At 41.8% G+C, this 13093-nt stretch overlaps 1 protein-coding gene across 2 annotated transcripts in view; it reads left to right on the forward strand.

The window, feature by feature from the left end:
- LOC134485739 (uncharacterized) overlaps positions 1-12194 on the forward strand; it is an 83270-nt gene extending 71076 nt beyond the window's left edge. Inside the window, exons 2-3 of one of the 2 annotated variants that reach the window (XR_015675510.1) lie at positions 4525-5641; positions 11960-12194. The gene's annotated coding sequence lies outside the window, so the exon portion shown is untranslated. Of the gene's footprint in view, positions 1-4524; positions 6482-11959 lie in introns of those variants that run through there. The other variant, XM_087641316.1, reaches the window with a different exon arrangement.
- Positions 12195-13093: the final 899 nt, after the last annotated feature.

Raw genomic sequence — 13093 nt, forward strand, 5'->3', positions numbered from 1 at the left:
TTACTTTTAAATACAGCACTTCACTAAACAAGTTCTTTTACACTTAGAAATAACTAAATATCTTTGTTTAAGTTAGTTACTTTCAATTTTTTTCCAGAAAACAAATTTGTGCTATAAAGCTCTAGTAACTTATTAGCAATTAGAATAAAATACATGATGTTTAAAATCCCTCCTGGGGACTGAGGTCTGTAGAAGAAGGTTGGCTGTCTCCTGGATGCTGGCTTCCAGAATCATGTTTGCTCTTTTTTTTCTCGCTGTCTTCTTTGCACCGTACTCTCTCTAGGATACTCTGAGTTTGGCGTTCTCTCCCTTCTCACTATGGAAAGGACTGAAAGGATCAAGCACTTCAGTGTTTAGGAGATGTGACATTAAAATCCTTCTATTTAATACATATTACTCGTCTAGTAATACTTGTATTATGGAAAAATACTTGTAGTGTCATCTTGGGTAACTAGAAAAATAACTTTGAAGAATGCGAAGGTTCCCAACCAAAGTCCTACATAGACACTAAAGCAGACTTGTAGAATGTTACATGGACCTAAAGCCAAGCAAAGTGTCCCAGTCTAACCTGCTGACTAAACATTTCACCGTGTCTCAGGTGACCCTGAGTCTTTTCCTGGCAGTGGAGATGCTCTATAGAAATGCTGTGTAACACAGAAGTGGGGAACTGACAGGAAAGTGGGCACTTCTAACAGCTTGCAGAAAGGTGGGAGGGAGAGGGTAAAAAAGAAGTAGAGGGATGGGAGAAGGAGATGGAGAGGGGAAGGGGAAGGGGGAGGGAGAGAGAGAGGGAGAGGGAGAGGGAGAGGGAGAGGGAGAGGGAGAGGGAGAGGGAGAGGGAGAGGGAGAGGGAGAGGGAGAGGGAGAGGGAGAGGGAGAGGGAGAGGGAGAGGGAGAGGGAGAGGGAGAATATGTGAGAATCAGCATTAACACCAGGTTGTATGTATGGAAGGTCAGCAGAAGAGAGTAGATAAGATGCCCTCATTGACTCTGCTAATTGGGAAGCTCTGTTTCCAGGTACAATGTCTCACTGCTTTCCAGCTGGTAGTTCGCTGAGTTTGGGGAGGAGGAGATGGCGTCTCAGTCCACTTTGTGGTGGCATCTATGAAGGCCTGTATGGTGCACTGCATATAAGTGAACTGAGGAGTGTTGAGGCAACAGGAGAGAGAGAGAGAGAGAGAGAGAGAGAGAGAGAGAGAGAGAGAGAGAGAGAGAGAGAGGGGGGGGGGGTAGAAATGCGAATTTTGGGCTTCTGCGGCAAATCATTTCTCTTTCCAGCTGCAGTTATCAGCAGGACTTGCGTGTTTTATATAATTTTTCCTTCTGGGGTTATTGGAGGAATAAAACCTTGCTACCCACCTCACCACAAAGTGAGGTGCATGGCGCCACGTTGTGTAAGTTTACTGAGGACTTGGCAGATAGAAATTCTGGAGGTTTGTCCAAATCTTTACTCAGCAGAGGGAGGCTCAGAGCTGAGTCTGTTATTTGTACTGAAAAAGCATAAGCTGAATTTCTCCACATAGCAAAGTGGCAAATTAGTTTTTTTCTTTTTGAGGGGAGGTTAACAAAGACAAGTGGAATCAAAAATGGGAGTGGGCTCACGAGTGAACAATGGCTGACTCATCAGAGTTTTTAAAAGCAGGGACATCTAATCACACACATGCAGATTTGGAAGGAAGTGGAGCTCTCAGAACTTGTGAGGGGAAAGAACATTTATCTGAAGGAAACCTACACCCTCTCTGATCACATATGTCTTAAAGGCTTGTAAAGACCACCAATCACGGCATCACCCTGTGCCTGAGTTCTGAGCCTTGGTGTAGCAATCAATGTGGGTTAAGAAATTCCTTAATCCTTTTATCCTTTGTAGAATGGATAGCCACAAAAGAAAATTGAGCTTGTTGTGAGATATAAGTCTCTCCAACCTCCCCTTGGCCCCCACAAAACACACATGATTTCTTATTTATTTGCTCCTATAAAAACCTGAGGTGCCCTTCCTTTCCTTTGCTGTCTTTCTCACTAGTGAATGCGATCCCTATACCAGTAGCTTGAATATAACCATGTCCTTAATTACCCTATGCATTTTTGCCTGCCATATCTTTGGTGCTGTGACTTGGATTGAATTGGTCCTTTGGTCGGTGACTGCACATGGATAGTGAGTTAGTCTCTCAGAGCTCTGCGCTCCACTCTGGTCTGGCTGTAAAGGGTCCCAGTGGCAAGTCAGCTTCTGATGCTATGCTGAGGGTCACATACGGATGACACCGGCTTAATGTTGACTCTTCCTGGGTTCTCTGCTGTTTTCTGGTGCCAGCTCTTTTGTTGTAACGATCTAAATACTTGGAGAACTCTGTCCAAGATTAACAGTTGGTAGAACTCTCACCTCTCTTAGGTAATAGACTAATTAAACTACGATTGGTTGGTATTTTTATTTATGTAATTTTGTTCTTTACTTGAGGTTAAGTGAATTTTGTCCATTAGGAGAATAGCCTTCCTTTTCTGTAGGTTTTATTTTTTTGGGCTCAACCCATGAGTAAAATTTGAAATCAAAATTTCAAGCCTTTTCTGTGTTATGTCTGTTAGTATATCTGGGTTTTAGGGAGGCCTTTTGTATTTTACTGTGATGTTATACAGTATTTTTCTCTCTGTGGAAGTACCCAGTTAGATGGAAAAATATTTACCTTTCTTTGAACACTTTGAACTACCGATTCTTTTGCCTCTGTTTCTAGAGTGTAGTGTTCATAGCCTTAAGTCTGGTTTTCTGTGGTGCTGGAATTAACCTGGGGCTTCTGTGTGCTGAGAACATATTGTGAGTTATAGCCCTGGAGAGTTTTATTCCATTTGGGCTTAGGGTACTTGTAAAATTGAATATTTATAAAGTTCCCAAAACTTATGAACCAAATATTCTTAATGTGAAAAATGTGAACTAATCAGAAATCTTGTTAGGAATTTAAGTTCAGGAGATCTTAGGTAAACTTTTAGCAAACACGGCTGAGATGAACCCTGTTCTTGTTAGTCTTGGTATATTCTTAACTAGATTCTTGGTACAGTTCAAAGTCTTAGAAAGCCATGGAAAGACTTGAGCCCGTGGAGAGCTGTATTCATTTTTATATGTTAGTTCTTCATGACCTCGAAAGAACCCAATTCCATTGTCAATTGTGTCGTTCTTTCAATGAACTTATCAGATTTTTGAAAACTGTCAGTTATCCATCAGCCACAACTATTTTCAACACTTTGTCAACTACAGAGAATTTTTATTTTACTTTCCCCAGAGCATTCACAATGGGCTACAAGGTCAGAGCTCTTTGTTTTCAACAAACAGGGCTGTTTTGAAGGGATGTGCACCACGTACCTCTTCATGTGCACGAATAACATTGTGTAAATACCTTTGAAATTGTAGCAGGGGATTTGTGTATTCTAACTGAGACGCCAATGGGTTGTGGGATAGTTAACAAGATGATCAGGATAAATGTTATCTGCACAAGACTATGTGAGCCTGAGGCATGCTGATGTTTGGACTATAACTAATGCTTTTGTTTCTTTCTATGTACAAGAAAAAAAGACCCCTCTCTTTATTTCTCAAGTCACCCAAAACTGTTTTACCGTAAACTGAGAACATTTATAACTACTGTCCTTTCTGGAAGAGCTTGAAGGGGCTCGAGACCCCAAAAGTACAACAATGCCAACCAACCAGAGCTTCCAAAGACTAAGCCACTACCTAAAGACTATGCATGGACTGACCCTGGACTCTGACCTCATAGGTAGCAATGAATATCCTAGTAAGAGCACCAGTGGAAGGGGAAGCCCTGGGTCCTGCTAAGACTGAACCCCCAGTGAACGTGATTGTTGAGGGGAGGGCAGTAATGGGGGAGGATGGGGAGGGGAACACCCATATAGCAGGGGAGGGAGAGGGGTTAGGGGGATGTTGGCCCGGAAACTGGGAAGGGGATAACTATTGAAATGTAAATAAGAAATACTTGAGTTAATAAAGATAAAAAAGTATTCATTACAGTAAAAAAAATACTGAATACTGTCCTTTTAACACTGCATGACAAATACCAATTTTAGGATGTTTATTCGTATAGATTTCATAAGAATATGTTCCCTTTTATAAAGACATCTGAAATCATTACTTATGTAACTAAGGACTGATATGGAGTGCTGTATTAGCTAGATATGCTCACTAAAGTGAATCTGAATACTTTCTTTTGTTTCGAGGCAGTGGCTGGTAATATAGCCAAGGCTGTCCTGAAAGTCATATTTTCCTGCCTCTGCTTCTCAAGTGATTATAGGTCTTTAGCATCAGACTCTACTTGATTATGTAGTTTTACTGAACCTAGCTGATCCTATGAAGCACTTTTTAAAAAAAATCACTCTTTGAAATACTAATGTCGGTCCTGCTGGTAAGTGGGTAAGATAAGGTTGATTTTGGGCTGGCCTAGTTAGTAGCAAAGGATAAATTCAAGTTTTAAATGCACATTCCTTTTCAATAGAGCTTTATGGACCTAGCTTTTCTCCTGTTTCTCTCAGATGATATGGATGCTGCTGTCCTGCCTATGCTCTTTGAGAAGCAAATCTTGGCAGGATGAGGAAGTGCTCCAGCTCATCTTTAGTAGAGCTCAAGAGTGACCCCTGCTGACCCCGGGTTATATGATCCCCGCAATGATGCCAATTGGTGTTTGGATGCTGCATTTTCTGACACAAGAATCTATTGCATCCGGACCACTCTCACACGAGTGTGGGGGAAGAGTAGCCGACTTCCAGTCTTGTTCCCAGGAGGAAGAATTAATAACCACAACAAGAGGTGATGCCTCCTTTCCGGGCTGTCTCATAATAGGTCAAATCAGTCAGCAAGAAAACCCAGATTCCGAAGTCATCAGCTCAGTGCAATAGACCATAGAAATTTAAATCTCATAAGCCAGAAGAACTTTCAAATATTGTCATTCCAGCAGCTATAATCTCTATAAAGTTCTCTAAAGCAAGGTAGTTAACTATCTGCAATTTTCAGGTGAAGACAAGTATTTATTTCGGTTTTCTTACAGCCTTTAAAACTAGTATAAGAAATTGGCCTTTGTTGTATGATACCAAGGATAGTTTTAATGTCTAAACAGTTCTCTACACATGTAAAATTATATTGTCTCCAAAAACGCTTTCTTATCCTGGCTTCTTATACATGTATGGCTATCTAAATGCAGATTATTTTCCCGGTTAGACATTGCCCTACTCTATTATCCAGCCAGAGAGCAGACACTCTACCCATCTTCAGGATAGCTTCCCATTAGCGAGCATGAGATTGAACTGACATTACAGGCTGAGTTTTCCCTGTACACATTACACTTCTGAATTCATGGTACACTGTTTCACAGGAGATGACTGAATGAAAAAGCATCACAATGCGGCCGTTCCCTCTGCTGGCCCACGATCACTGGACCTACGGAATTCACTCTGACCTGCAATGGGGCATTAACCCCAATGCAAAACAGTTCCCGACATCAAGGTTTCAAGGTGTTCAGGAAGGATGCTGTGAGCAAATCCAGTGAACAGAAATAAAATGTTGGGACACACGAATCCTTCATCAAAACTTTGAAATTACTAACCCATGTGAATCTACCCATGTGCTCACTGACTTCAAATAGAATAGAAAATGGTACGCAGCATTGTAGCTCTTGCCACTAAAAGGGAATTAAATTGCAATATACCCAAAGAGAGAAAGATAAAGCAATAGAGCACATACAGGTAAATAGCTTTTGTGGTCCAATGAGATGAAGAAATACATTTAATTATGCCTTGGAAAGCTTATCATTCCTTTTTATACATAAAGATGAGTGTGAATGTGTGTGTGTGTGTGTGTGTGTGTGTGCGCGTGCATGCGCGCACGCAGAGAAATATAGGTAATGTTAGCTGCAACATGTAGGGGTAATGGGAGTTAATTTTTTTTTTTAAAACTCAGTTATGATCTTCAAAATATATGTTCACAAACAACTCAGCATCCATTTTTGCTTTCTATTTCTGCATTTAGAAAGAATGGTTTATTTGATTTAAATTTTTTTTGCCTGCTTGGCATCATGTACACAGAATTTAAAGAATACAAATTTACCCATTCTGTTCCCGTTTTAAGAGCCACATTGTACAGCCTCAGCAGTTACACAATACTATTATTCTAAGTAAAATTTCAGTAGCTCATCCACGCTGCAAATTAAGCAAAATTAGAGCACAAAGGAAAAAATATAACTCTGGGGCATTTGCTTTCTTGTGATAATTTGGCAAAGTCACATAGAAAAGGAAAAGGCCGATCAGTGATGACAACACTTATTGCCATTCGTTATCAATTCAACATTCGACTCGCCCACTGTTTGAAATCGTTCTTGTGCTGTAAAATAAACTATTGGACTCTTGTAGGTCAGTAGAAAAATTTTATGAAGTTGGCTGCCTGTGTCATAAAATGTATGCTTTATAAACGCATCTGGCCATTCAATATGTAGCTACCAATAATGGCTTTTGGTGGTTATTTTATATTTATACTTGCGGGGGCAGTGGGAAGCAAGTGTGTGTAAACTCGGCACAGAGACATTCCACCCATTTGCTAGAGTATCGGCTAACAACCTGACTCCATGTTTATAGTGAGCATTTTGGCTTTCCCTGTTCCTTTGTGTTTGTAGTAGGACCACTCCAGCATCCTTGAACGTCATACTTCTGCCTTCCTTCTCTATGCTGGAGCCTCATTCTTTTCCAGGACTGTTGAATAATGGCTGTGACCCCGTAGGCTAATGTTTAATGCTGTTTCTGAATTTAGTGCAGCCTCTTTTAATATTTCATCATTACATATGATGCTTTCTCTAAGCTAATTTTCTTTGACTTTATTTATGCTTATTTGATTTTTCTTTTATCTGTTTTCTCTAATTGAATTCTGCCTAGTACATAAACTTTCTTTCATTCTTTCGATTAAATAAATTTTAGTCTACATATTCCCCTCTGAGTATATCTTTATCTATGCAGGTCCTGGACACCCATGTGGTCCCAGTGGCTGCCCAGACTATGTCTCTAGTAGTGAGCCATGGACATCAACATCAACTGCATAGCTATGAACCCAGACATGGCCCTGAGTGACCATGCCAGCATGTCACCATGGCCTCTGGTGAGAGGGCTGGCTGCTCACAACAGGCTACTTTTCTCCAGCCCCCACCTATATTTCCAATTCTATTTCTCTTCACAATGCCCAAACTGTTGTGCTTCTCTTTCTCTCTCATCTGTCCATGCACATGATGGCATCGAAGTGGCTCCTGCTGCAGGCTGGTCACTTGTTTGGTGGGCATCTGGGTGACCTCCTCTGTCTGTGCTGCATGGCATAGTGTCAAGTAGGCCTCTAGGTATCTATAGCCCACCTACGTGGCTATTTCTTTATTTACATTATTGAAGGAGAGACAGCCAGGTCTAAGTAACTCTACCTTGTGCCTTCCTGAATTCTAATCTATTTTCCACTTGTGTTCTCCTGAGTCACACTTCTGCTAAAGGAAAAAAGCAGGCCTGATTTATACAGATCTTATATGTGAAAGGCTGAATGTCTCCAAATCAACAGAAAGTCTCCTCCTGAGCGAAGATCATTATTCTGTGGCCTAAATCTAGGCTGTTCCCTAAACAGGAACAAATATTTCAAGACAAGAGACAGAACTGAATTGGTCCCTCAATGAAGTTGATGGTTTCCCTGGCGTTTCACAGGACACATCCTCGGAGCAGTTACACCAGACAAGCAGTTATCCTAAAGCACGCTATTTGCATCCCTCTTATCAGCTATCAGGTTATCAATGTTACCTTGTGGGAAATCTGTGTGGTTAACAGGCATGAAATAGAGCTGAAGCAGCCTTTATCAAAGTAATGGACCAAGGACATAGAATTCTGCTAGAGTCAGAATGGGTAGGATTCCCACCAAACCTGATGTTTCCATTTCATAAATGGAAGATACTTAAGACTCCATTTTTTGGTGGTCTGTTTCTTCTGGTGGGACTCCTAACAGTGGGAGCAGGGGCAGTCTCTGACACCTTTGCCTCATTTTGGGACCCTTTTTCTCCAACTGGGCTGCCTCCTCCATCCTTAACATAAGGGGGGGTGCCTAGTTTTTTTTTAAATTATTGGTTATTTTTCTTTATTTACATTTCAAATGTTATTTCCCTTTTCATTTTTCCTCCAAAGAGTTCCCCATCTATCTCACCCCCCACCCCTCTCCCCTGCCTCCACTAGGGTGCTTTCCCACCCACCCACTCCTGTCCCACCCACTCTTGCCTCACCGCTCTACCATCCTCCTATGCTGCGGCATCAAACCTTCACAGAATCAAGGGCCTGCACTCTCATTGAGGCCAGACAAGGCCCACCCTCTGCTACATATGTGAATGGAGCCATGGCTTGCTCCATGTGTACTCTTTGGTTGGTGCTTTAGTCCCTGGGAGCTCTAGGGCATCTGGTTGGTTGATATTGCTGTTCTTCCTATGAAGGAGTTGCAAACCCCTTCAGCTCCTCCAGTTCTTCCCCTAACTCCTTCGTTAGGGTTCCCTTATTCAGTCCAATGGTTGGCTGCAAGGATTCACATCTGTATTTGTCAGGCTCTGGCAAAATCTCTCAAGAGATATCCATATCAGGCTTCTGTCAGCAAGCATTTCTTGGCATCATCAATAGTGTCTGGGTTTGGTGGCTGCATAGGGGATGTATCCCCAGGTGGGGCAGTCTCTGGATGGCCTTTCCTTCAGTCCCTGCTATACTCTTTGTCTCTGTATTTCCTTTAGATAGAAACAATTCTGGATTAAAAATCTGAGAAGGGTGGGTGGCCCCACCTCTCAACTGGGGGCTGTGCCTACCCTCTGGATATGATCTCTACAGGTTCCCTTTGTTGGATATTTTAGCTAATGTCATCCTCATTGAATCCTAGGAGCCTTTTGCTTTCCTGGTATCTGGGACTTCCTGTTGGCTTCCCCATTGCTACACACCTCTGTTCAATTTCCTGACCCTCTGTGCATTTCCCTGTTTCCTCCCACATCTGATCCTGCTCCCCTTTTCCTCTTCCTCTCCTCTCTTCCTCACAAGTCCCTCCCACCCTCTACCTCCTGTGATTATTTTATCCCCACTTCTAAGATGAACTAAAGTATCCACGCTTTGGTTTTCCTTCTTCTTGAACTTCATGTGGTCTGTGAATTGTATCTTGGGTATTCCAAGTTTTTTCCTAATATTCACTTATCAGTGAATACATACCATGTGTGTTCTTTTGTGACTGTGTTACTTTACTCAGGATATTTTCTAGTTCCATCTATTTGCCTGCAAATTTCATGAAATTGTAGTTTTTAATGGTTGAATTGTACTCCATTGTATAAGTGTACCACAGTTTCTGTATCCATTCCTCTATTGAGGGGTATCTGGGTTGTTTCCAGCTTCTGGCTATCATAAATAAGGCTGCTATGAACATAGTGGAGCATGTGTCCTTGTTATATGTTGGGTGTATGCTCAGGAGTGATATAGCTGGGTCCTTAAGTACTATTTCAAATTTTCTGAGGAACCTCCAGAGTGATTTCCAGAGTGGTTGTACCAGCTTGTAATTCCTCCAGCAATGGAGGAGTGTTTCTCTTTCTCCACGTCCTTGCCCCAGCATCTGCTGTCACTGAATTTTTTTATCTTAGTCATTCTGACTAGTATGAGGTAGAATCTGTAGATTGATGTCATTATACAGGTGAAGGCAGGTATTGTATAGAATGAGGCCTGTCACTGGACAAGAAGGAAGGATGGGCAGGAGGAAAGTTTTAGAGAGGCAGAGAAGGCTGGAGGAAAGAGGAAGCAGGCGAGAGAACATGGTGGTATATATAGCGCTCTATCAAATGTAGAGTTGGTAAAAAATCTTTTCCCAATCTGTGGGTTGCCATGATGTGCCATGTTTGTATGATGTCTCTCAAAGGCCTGCCCTTTTCTGAAGGGAATGGAAGGAGGGATGGATATGAGGAAGAGGGGGGGTGGAGGAGAGGACTGAGAGGAGGAGAGGGATGGGGAAGCTGTCATCAGAGTGTAATATATAAGAGAAGAAAAAAATCTGTATCTGTTGTAGAGAGTGGAGTCAGATTAGAGCCCAAGGCTCTTTACTTCCAGGAAATGATTTGTCAACCTGTCTCACAGTTAAATTTACACACATTGTATATATATATATGTGTGTGTGTATGTGTGTGTGTGTGTGTGTGTGTGTGTGTGTGTGTGTGTGTGTGTATGTTTAGTTCAGTGTATGTATCTTTAGTTCAGGTTTTCAGTAAGTTTCAATTGTTCTACTCATTTGGCCATGATATAAATATAGTAATTTTCCTTTGCCAATTTTTGTTCCTTAATTTCCTTGAAACATGGATACTAAGGTACCTTATGGTGTTCAGTCCTTGGCCCCACCTTGAGATGATTGCTAGCAAGCCACGCATGCTCAAGACTGTGTTTTCTATCAGTTATGCAACACTTACCTTTGTGTCTTTTTTCCACAAAACATCTAAGGTCCCGTCAGTCCTTAGAAGACCAATTTTAGACTGTTAACCTAAAGCATGGCCACACTGATTCAATCTCCCTTTTTCTCTCTCACTTCTCTTATTACTGATGTATTAGAGTCAGTGGGTTCATTCTAATCTATTGAAATATCTGGAGCTAGATGCTTTTACCCTAAGACTTTTGGAAACAGGAATACAGGTTAGGTCTGTTTCCATGCTGTCCTGTCATATTGAAAAAGAAACAAACAAGCCTTCTAGGCAAGCTAGACTGAGATGTTTGACAAGGCTGTACCAGAGTTGGAGAGAGTTGGCCATTGTCATTTCTTGCCAGTCACATAGTACCAACAAATTCCCCCTTTCCCTTCTTCTTTTGAGTGTCCTTCAAAGAAGACACCTTACTTGGTCTCATCTTGGGTAGCTGAAATTTTACTTCAGATTCCTATCATGTTCTTAGCATGATAGACCTCTTATTTAAAGGAAAATTTGATTCTCACTCTCCAGCACGCCCGCACCTCTTTCTTTTCCACCTCTAGAAAACCGAAACCATTCTTTCTGTAATTTTTACTCACTTCAATGTCATGAAGCCTGTCCTTTCATTTCCCAAAGGCAAACCCAGTTACTAATAATTTACTTAATTCTCCAGCCAATGGGCTTCTAAGTCTTTATTTCCTATTGTTGCTAGGGCATCATGGTGTCCTCTTGTTCTGGGCCTTTTGCTTTCTGTTGACTAAGTTTAGATGAACACATAGGATACAGAGTTTGTTGTTTGTTGACATGTGATACTCTCAAGGCTAGAGACATTAATTAAGTATAAAGACACTGTCTTGGGGTGCAGTAGACAATGACCAAAGTTACCATGACAGTCTACATGTTTAGGTATGCTTTTTACCATTTCTTGAAGTTTTTGGGATAAACAACTTTCCTGGGAACATATTTTTTCCTCTCTAGGTCATTGACAGACCTTTTTGAACTAACTCTTAAGGGTGGCAATAAGGATCTTCTTTGTCCCCTCCAACTCCTTCTGTGTCCTCCCAATTCATCAAATATTTTTCTTAATTATTACTACTGCTTTTTGTATACATATTACACATAAATATATCATAATGAGTCCATAGTATTAATGAGCTTTGGGGAGATTTAGAAAGCCATGTGTTCATTTAACATCTAAGGCATAACTCATATCTGATTCTCTTGACCAAATATTATGGAACTGAGTAGATTAAAGGGAGCTAAATAAGGTAGAACAGAAGTAATTCTATAAACATAACCGTTCTCTGCCTGAAAGAATCAGCATTTCCTTAAAGTCTTGCCTCCCTACCTTCCCCTCATTTGATGCTCTACTCTGTAGCTGTCTTTCACACATTCTGCATCTTAATGATGGGCAGACCTTCCTTTTGTTTTCGTTTCTTTTCACACAGTATTTCAAATTTTAAGAAAGGGTAATTTTAACATTTTCACTTTCCTTAAAATAGGTACATAAACACGGACACAGGAAGTGAAGCTGGAAAAGGGGTGCTCAAGCCTGGATTTTCAAGTTCTTAGTTTCTAACCATGTTAACTTGGAGCCATCTTGGTCATAGTTTTCACTCACATTTCGGAGTAAAGCTTTATGGTTGATCATGCATTCTAAGAATGTACTTCATTTTTATAAACCTCAATGAGAAAGAAAAGATTTAATCCTCATAAAATTTAAAAGAATAACAAAGACTCAAGTGTCTGCCTTGTTCCTACCTTCTGGGGGATCCAAAAAATACACAAGAAAGATATCCGAACACCTGCTATGGGCACTGTTATGATAAATAAATGTGTAATGGAGGGGAGATGGGAACGTTAGAGTGTGGCATGGAGGGATAGATGGGTAAGCGAATCTGGGGGGTTAGAATACTGTGGGGAAAGGTGAAATGGAAGACATGATGGCGATGAGGCCCAGACTGCTGCCAAGGGCCATGTCTTGGACCATGTTCCTGTCTGTGGCAATGTCTGAGGCCCGAGTTACCACCAAAGGCCAAGTGGATACCTGTAGTCTGAGCTGCCAATGTAGATCATGTGGCTATCTGGCATCTGTGCTGCCTGGGGGGTGGGAGAGGGGCATGCTAATCTGAGTGGGCTGCACTGCCACCCAGGGCCACAGGAACATTGAAGCCTGTCTGGATCCTTGGTCCTATGGCAACCATGGGCTGTGTTGATGTCCCAGGTCTATGTTACCAACAAAGGCCATGCAGATATTCCTCATCTGGACTGCTACCTAAGGCACTGTGCTATGATGGCCTTGCTTCTTACTGGTCACTACACTCAGGAGAGCTGGCCCTGGCCTATGCCTGGGCAGCACAGTAAAGTAGACTTTGGTATTAAAGGCAGAGGTGAGCCAGGCCCAGGACATGAGGGCAGAAGAGCTGCCCCTGCCCCTTGCTGGCTGCAGCACTGGGTGAGCTAGCTGGGGCAGTACTAGAGAGCTTACTCTGGTGGTGCAAGCACAGGGGAACTGGCAAGTTGACTAACTCAGCCACCTCTCAAGCACAGATCCAGGACTCTGAGTTGGCCCACCTCATCATCTACCCAGTATATGATCTGCTCCTTAACATCTACCCCATCTATGATTTGCTGGA

Source organism: Rattus norvegicus, chromosome 2 (genome assembly GCF_021556685.1).
Source record: "Rattus norvegicus strain SHRSP/BbbUtx chromosome 2, alternate assembly SHRSP_T2T, whole genome shotgun sequence".
Lineage (NCBI taxonomy): Eukaryota > Metazoa > Chordata > Mammalia > Rodentia > Muridae > Rattus > Rattus norvegicus.